Source organism: Habropoda laboriosa, unplaced genomic scaffold (genome assembly GCF_001263275.1).
Source record: "Habropoda laboriosa isolate 0110345459 unplaced genomic scaffold, ASM126327v1 scaffold90, whole genome shotgun sequence".
In the NCBI taxonomy this organism is placed as follows: Eukaryota; Metazoa; Arthropoda; class Insecta; order Hymenoptera; family Apidae; genus Habropoda; species Habropoda laboriosa.
This window is the reverse complement of record NW_017100218.1, coordinates 190,047-198,023: the sequence shown is the minus strand read 5'-3', so window position 1 is coordinate 198,023 and position 7,977 is coordinate 190,047.

Here is a 7,977-nt window from a genome sequence, read left to right as displayed (position 1 = left end):
ATACAGCTGACTTTGAGGATCTTCTCCTCGTTTACCCACGCAGCTGGATTTCTACTAAAAATAACGACTCGACATTTATACATATTCCGGTACTCTATATTTTCTAGAATTATTCCAACTAATTCAATTGTCTCTTCTGTCTACGCCACTTGATCCACTTTCCTATCTCCCTCTTCAACCTCCCTTATTCAACCTCTCTAACAGCAGACTGGAAATTCTAGCAGACTGAAAGCACCGTAAATCTTTTTTAAATGGAACAAGGGTGGTTTCGATCTTATTCGAAGGTTTATTTCTAAATTGAGTTCCGCACGCGAAGGTCGGTACTCTCCTCCGAGGTCCCGGTATGAATAGGAAACGTCGTCGAAACGGGCCTGCGAATTCCCCGCTTCCGCGCGATAAATCCTCGGGAACAGCGTCTATTCCGCGTTACATCTAATGATTCCGGTTCACCGACTCCCTCTTGTTCCGCGCGCGACATTAACCCCGTCGACATTATATGGCGTGTCTGAATGGCAGTAACGATTCCCTTAAAACAATTTATGCGCATTGATTAATAGGATAAACCTCTCTCTCTCTCTCTCTCCCTCTGTCGTTCGTGATGGAGTCGCGATGTTGGAGGAGGGAAGGAACGGGCATCAGCGAGGAGAAAGAGGGGCGGCAGAGGTCTCGCGCAGCCACGGGGAGACGATAGGGCGAGATATCGGGTACACGCAGCGCGAAATGCAAGGGACCGTGAAGCCATCAATTTAAATGTGCATTGGCGCCGGATCGGTCGTCGGCAGGCTTAAATTCGGCAGAACGAAATGGCTCTGGTTCGCGTGGAGTCGAAGGAGAAGGCCGGGCATTACCGGGAATACGAAAAGCTTTTAATCCACCTTGCCGACTCTTCGATACGATTAATCCCGCGCGGAGAAGAGCGAATTTATCATGGCTCCTCCTCCCTCTCCCTCAAACGATCCGCTCTTGCTCAAATATTTTTCCCCTCTTTACTTCGACTTGTTAACGACGGATTTTCGAATCGAACGGACCGGATCGTTTCTGTCTGCAAAGGGAAGGTGTATCGGAATATTTCATACTAGCTTTCGTCGATCCTTTCACTCTGTAGCTCGAAGTATCAAATTTTATCCAACTAATAAACCAACTGAAAATCTGGATCTCTCGGTTCGTCTAAAGATAAATTAATCAATACGGCAAATCTCGAGCATTAATTTATGCCAGTGACGGTACTTCACGTACCGCCAGACAAATTTAGAACGAATCAATATTACAGCGTAGCATTTCGAAAAATCTCGCATTAATAAGAATATCCTACGAAACCCGCCCTTCGACGATCGCGAATAGCCTGAAATCGAATAAAGAATCTGGAAGCACCATCGGAGGAGATCGAAAATAGCAGACAGCAGGGTTGATACTCGAATATTGCCGATTGAATTTCCAGGCGGTTTCTGCCGATACGCAGGGAACCTAAACCCGGCCTGTATTTTCGAAAACAATGATCCGCAGTATTGCGGTTACGTGTAGGAGAGCGCGATACACTCGATACGCGGTAACCGGGGAAAACCAGTAATGTGTACACGCCACGGTTCCATGAACACACACGAGCTGCGGGGGCGTATGAAAGCTCCGAAAAGCAGAACTGCATTACGGGGCTGCAACGGCGGTAGAGCGTCGGCGTCGGCGGCAGCGCCAGTTGCATTAACTCCGCGCTCACACGTGCAAACCCACCTCGCAAACACACACTCCCACCGATTTTACAAAGGCCTCTTTTTTCGCCCGCGATCCGCTAATTCCCGTCGAATCCCACCTTTCCACCTCCTCCCGACCGTCCCGTTTCGCGCCGTTAAATCGACAAATTATTCCTTCGACTCGCCTCGTCTGTCTCGCTCTCTCCTCCACCTTTCATTTCACGCTGCTTTCTTTCACCCCTCTCTCTTTTGCCGGTTTCTTTCTGCAGTTCGACCGTTCCCCGAGAAAGAAGGGATTCGTTATTGGCTACGTTTGATAGTTTCATTTTTGTTCGCAACCCCGTTTCACTTTTTCTTCTCCTTTTTTTTCACGATTTCAATCAGAGACACGGAAGTTAGGGAGGTCGTTGGAGATTCTCGGGCATTGTATCTCGTTTAAATTAACCCCTTTGCAGAGGGGGACTCTTCGAATCCCTTCTAATGCTCCTTAATTGCTCGCCAGGGTAGATTAGCTGGAATTGAATCACCAACGGCCGAGATACGTGTAATTGAAACACAAATATGCTGTAGAAAATTCCGAACACTCGTGTGGTATGAAATATTCGAAATAGAAAACGAGGAAACGAAATACTTTCTTTTCTTTCTCTTCTTTCTCGTACAGAATGCAATGGAACGCAAGGTGCATCGCATCCCACTATACTAATGAAACAATCTTATCCCCCCGCTATGTGTTCGTTCTCCTCGCTCCATAGCGTGCACCCTCGTTCCTCGTCGAGGGAGCTCGACGTTAGATCGGAGATAAGATACGACAGAAACGCGCGTATCGAATCGTGTCGAACAAATAATTCGGCGGAGTTGTTCCGGCCGGCTACAAAGAGCGGTGAGTCCAGATAAAATGGGGGGGGGGGAGGAACGAGCTTACAACAGAAAGAGAGGGAGAGAGAGAGAAGGAGTGAAAGAGAGACATCGAAGGGGCGACGTGGGACGAGAGAGGAAGAAGAGAGAGTATGGTACACGTCGAGAGCGTAGTAGGGTTATTAATTCTGGGACGGTGGCACCGGCGTGACAAAGCCATCTGTCGTAATGGGCTTTTGCTCGAGCCGATTACAAGCTCGCGGGCGAAAAAGAGAGGGAAAAAATAAAGAAGGAGCGTGGCAGGGGAGGTTCGCGAAGATCGTCTCACTCCTCTTTGCGAACGTGGAGAAAAATTCAGCAAACGCGATTACACGCTATCATTCCCATCGAATACCTAATATATCCCCGCTGCCGCCCGGTGAAAAGCTATATCCTCAGAGGCGGAGGAACGATGTCTGGGCAATTTTCGATCGACGAAACGTGAGATTGTCCCTGCAATCTCGCTAGATTACAAAGTAACACGCGATGTGGCTTGATTCGTTTTATTTCGCGAAAGTTTCGTGCATGGAACACGGGGTTACTCTCTACAGCAGGCCGATTTTACAGGGGAAAGAAATCCAGGGGACTGGTGCAGACGCGTTCGAAAAAGACGATTATAACGCGGCAGAGCGGCGCGGCGCGGCCAAGCAGATGCGATTTCAACGTTTCGATCGATGGTAATTCATGCCCATCTCTGCGGTCCGTGGCAGACTGCGGTTTTGATTTGCAACCAGGCAAATGGAATCACGCATCTTCTTCGGTGGCGTCTTGGCACACGGTAACCGTGGCAAAGGATAGTGGAAACGTTGTGATCCGTCTTCCAACACGTCTGGTGAATCGACTTTCGTTGCATCCTGTCCCCGCGAATCGCCCAAAAGAAACAGGAAGCCGCGTAATCAAATCAATTTCGCGCCCCGTGTGCTACCCAGCCATTCTGCATCTTCTTCTTCTTCTTTTTTGCACACGAATCGATCCATGCCTCCTCGAGCTTTTTCATTTTTAACGACGCCGTTTCTCCTCTCGCGTCCGATAATCGAAGACTTGGCCCGGAAAGGTAGGGAGAACCAAGCCAGAGTCGATTGTACCGATCGTACGAAGAAAGGAAAGTTTTCTGCTTCGTTCCGATCAAAGGAGATTCCTTCGTAATTATGTTACACGTTAAAAAGGTTCGTAGCTTTATTTGGTTACGCGATCAGGCTGAATCAATTACGAGGCGGGCGTCGTCGCGCTGTCGCCTCTTTTCGTTCGGTTAAAATCGCCAAGGAGACGGTCCAAGGCGCGACGGGGGTATTTTTCATAAACTGCTATCGGAGAAAACGAGTTTCGTGACCTAATAAATATTCAATGGGAGACTCGGCTAGATTACTCGGCAGGCTCCTTGCCCGGTAATGGTGTCGTGATTGACATGTAAATCATAAAATACCTTTTTACTTCCCACCGTGGGAGACCATTAAGTCGCTTGCACCCTTGGGGCAACCAGGCGACGACGACGATGCTCGGTACTGCGGGGCCATGGATCGAGCAATAAACGTCCTCCATACACGGTATAAATAATCATCGATACGACGATAGGCTGGTCGTAATTAAGCAGCGCCTTGTGATGTACTGGAAACCCGTAAAATGTGGAAATTTATGCCTGTTAGGTAGACATAAACTTGTCTTAGAGGGGAGAACGACGATCCCTATAATCATCCTCTCTAGACGGACAGATTCTTTTTCTTCCACGTTAATCCTGGTCGGACATACCTTTACAAGAATTCGAACCGGGGGTTATCTGCTTATTTTACACGTGCATTTTAAACGGTAAAATATGTGTCTTTGGAAAAAAATTTCGAATACGTGGGGAGAATTTTTCGTTTTTCCTCCGGTGCGGAGAAATCACGGGGGCGAAGAAGGGAGCGACTGGAACGAGCGGGGCAAGCGAGGAAGGAGATGGAAAGTGGAGGCAGAGGCCGGAAAACGCGAAGTAACCAGGGACCACCGACCACTTTGCGTAATTACCAGCTACCCGGCCAGGACCGTACTATTTAATCGGGCTAAAGTGCAGGCCCACCTCTATCCTTCTCTCTCTCTCTCTCTCTCTCTCTCCGTTCCACCTCGAACCTTCGCGATACTCCTCTCCGTCGATCCTTCCATCGCGAATTTCTCCCCTTCCTCTCTGACTCGCACAATCTTCGTTGATGCAGCACACGCGTGCACCGTCCCGAAAAAAAGGCAGGATGGTCGAAAAGCGGCTAGGCGAAAGGGGCGGGCAGGTCTTCGTTTCGTTTCGGGGGATACTCAAATATTTGAGCGGGAAAATGATATTTCCCCATTTAGCGATTCGCGTGTGGACCTGGACCGTGTGTTACCACATTCGTGGGATGGAAGGAGGATACGATTTTCGAGCGAACCGGAAACATTCTTTCCTTTGGTCCGCGAACCTTTGACTCGAGTCTCTCCCTCTCTCCTTTCACGCGACGTTTGCTCACTCCCTTTCCCTCGATCGTGCATGAAGAGAGGAACGAGATTCGAAAAGACTCGCGCGATCCACCTACGATCCTTTTCCCCCGTTTCCTGCGAGACTGTGAAAGTCACCGAGAGAATAGGTTCGGTAATTTGCGTCCGCGGAGGGACTGGCTGGCTAGCCATCGAAAAGGACCACGGGAAAAAGAAATTTTCGAGGTTCGGAGCACTTTCGAGATCCAGCAAGTCGGTAACAACGCTCGTAATTGGTTCCAGGGACGGAAGCAATTTCCCTATTGGACCGGGGATGATCGGCGATTACCGGGGGACCATTCGAAAAACGTCCATCCAGTTCCGTGGCGTTTCTTCGCGGAGAAAAATTCGTCCGGGGGAAGAAAAGAAAAGGCGTGCCACGAGAATGGGAAGGTGGGTGGGTAGGAGTGAATGTCTCGCATAGCGATAGGGGGAAACCGGGTTTCCCGGTCTGCTGGACAGATTAAAACTGCAATTACGAGAAGAATGGCTCGCTAAGAAATGGCCATTGAACGCGGCCAACGGCCAGCCCGTGAAATTACAATAATTTAACCGCGGAGACGCTCTAACATCGCCACCTTTGTTCGCCTTCTTTTCATCTACCCTTTTCCCCTCCCTTATCTGCTACTTCTTTCTATGTAGTTCGATTTTCCCTCTTTCTGTTAATCACGCTCCGATGTCTCGTTGTTTCATTCGTGTCAAAACCCGACCGAATATTCCATCGTCTGGAGAAATTCGCGAGGTTCCACCCTTTTAACTTGCACACAAATGACGAATTCGTGGTAGCTCGATTCGCTCCTGTTTCTCCTTTCTTCCACTCCTCCTCCTCCACCCTTCTTGTCTAGTCTCTCGACTCCGTGCAGTCTTCGTTGCATTTTCATGTCTTCGGCTGTTCCGTTTCTCGCGCGTCGCCCTCATATTTATGCAACGAAAACCCCACCGTTGGGCCACAATCCCAGATTTTATACGGCGTAATTGTTCCGGAACACGGACGCCGCCAGTCGATGATTCACCCATCAATTTCCACCCCGGTCAAACAACAAACCACTTTTCCTATTTTTCCACGGAAGTGTTTATCTTCGGAGGGATTCAATTTCCTGCGCGTTTTTCGCTATGTCGAATAGAATTTCTAGGTCACGATTCGGGCAAATGGAGGCGGAGCGAGAGTTTAATTTTTCAAGAGGCAGTCGAAATTTCGAGGAAAATTCGTAGAAGCCAGGGGATGAGAAATTCGGGCTCTCACGTTCCTGCATTCTCTTTTTCTCACCGGTCAGCGCCTATCTCCTCCTACTTCTGCTGCTGTCATCGGCGAAGCCTTCATCGCATTTTCATGTCGCCGCGTGCTCCGCTCCTCGCGCGGCTCCCTCATATTTATGCAACGGTTGCACGGCCGGACACGGATCTCGCCAGGGAAAACGTTTTCCGCGCTCGTTTTTCTCGGGAAAAAACGTTCGCCGCCACCCTCGTTCAAAGGCGGCTTTCGCGTTTACGCGTTCGGCCTTAGTTTAAAATTCAGGCGCGAAAAAAAGGGGTGAAGGACCACTCCACGTACATTCTCTCTCTCTCTCTCTCTCTCTCTCTTTGCATCGTTCACCCTCGCTTTCTCCTATTCTCCTATCTATTCTTCCATTTTTTTTTGTCTCCCTTTTCGGTGATTTTGCAATGAAACGCATGTGTCGCGACAAACCGAGAGGGCAGTGCTGCCCATTATTTTCACCAATGGTGGCAACGTAATACATCGGGTCGTTTGAAAGAGAAGGGAAAAAAGGGAAACACGGATTGAATTAAATAGCGTATAGTCGGATGAACAATTTACTAATTCACTTAACCAAGTAATTAATTAACTAATTTACTCAATTTACAACCTCGCTATATTTCTTCCACCGACTATACCTTTCCCTTGTTGGTCTACAAAGTTCGTTCTGGCGTCAGGATGGTTAGTTGGAATGGTAATCTAGCCTGGTGAATGGCAAGAGTAAAGTGGCTGTTCGAAGACAGCTCTATCCGGTGCACATGTTTACGATAGGCTGCATGACGAATCAGCCATCTTCCAGCGAAGCACGTACCCTTAAGGGCACTTTCCCTTCTTCGGGGCGTGCTTTTAGTAGAGCGTTAAGCAGTTCGGTTAAGAGTCCCGGACAAATGAATGTACCGTAGACTCTCCATTATCCGAGCTAATAGGGCCACGTGATCGTTTGAGTAGGGGAATTTCAGGGACACAATGGCCTGTCGGTTTTCTCGCATTTTTCTCGAGGGTAGAGTGTCTTCGGTAAGATAAACGAAGTTAACCAATTCGCCATAGCGAAGAGCTGCACAAACTTCCACAGGGGTTTGTGTATCGCTTGTATATACGTCTACGACAATGTCTACGGTTTTTCCTTGGCGGATATTCGCGAAGGAACGTCGAGTTTGTGAAAAATCCACATTTACAACCGTTTTTCACGGTTCACCGAGACGGACGGGACGTAGGAAGGGATAGGTGTGGGGTTGAAGTGTGGGCGATCGATCGTCGAGAGTGACAGGAATAAAAGTGGGCGCGAGAACGCGAACATCGGGGATCCCCCGTGCATTCGAAACGTATCGGTCTCTGAAACGTGAACGCGCGCGTGGCAGAAGGAAGGAAGAAACGGGACAGAGTCTGCGTAACACAATCTCCGATGTCAGCTACCGTATGAAACTCAATCACATTTTTCAGCGGTGTCTGTCGGATCGTTTATTACCAGCACCGTCGCGTAATATCCCATGGAAACGATAAACTTATTCGAAGAGAGAAAGGGAGAGACGACGTGGGAGAGGGATGAAGAGGGTTTCGTACACCGACGCGTAGCCTGGATCTATAGGCAACGAGCACTCGTATGAATTCCCCGCTATCAAGTATCATTCAAAAATTGCCCGAAGGAATTCGATATTCGTGAAATGG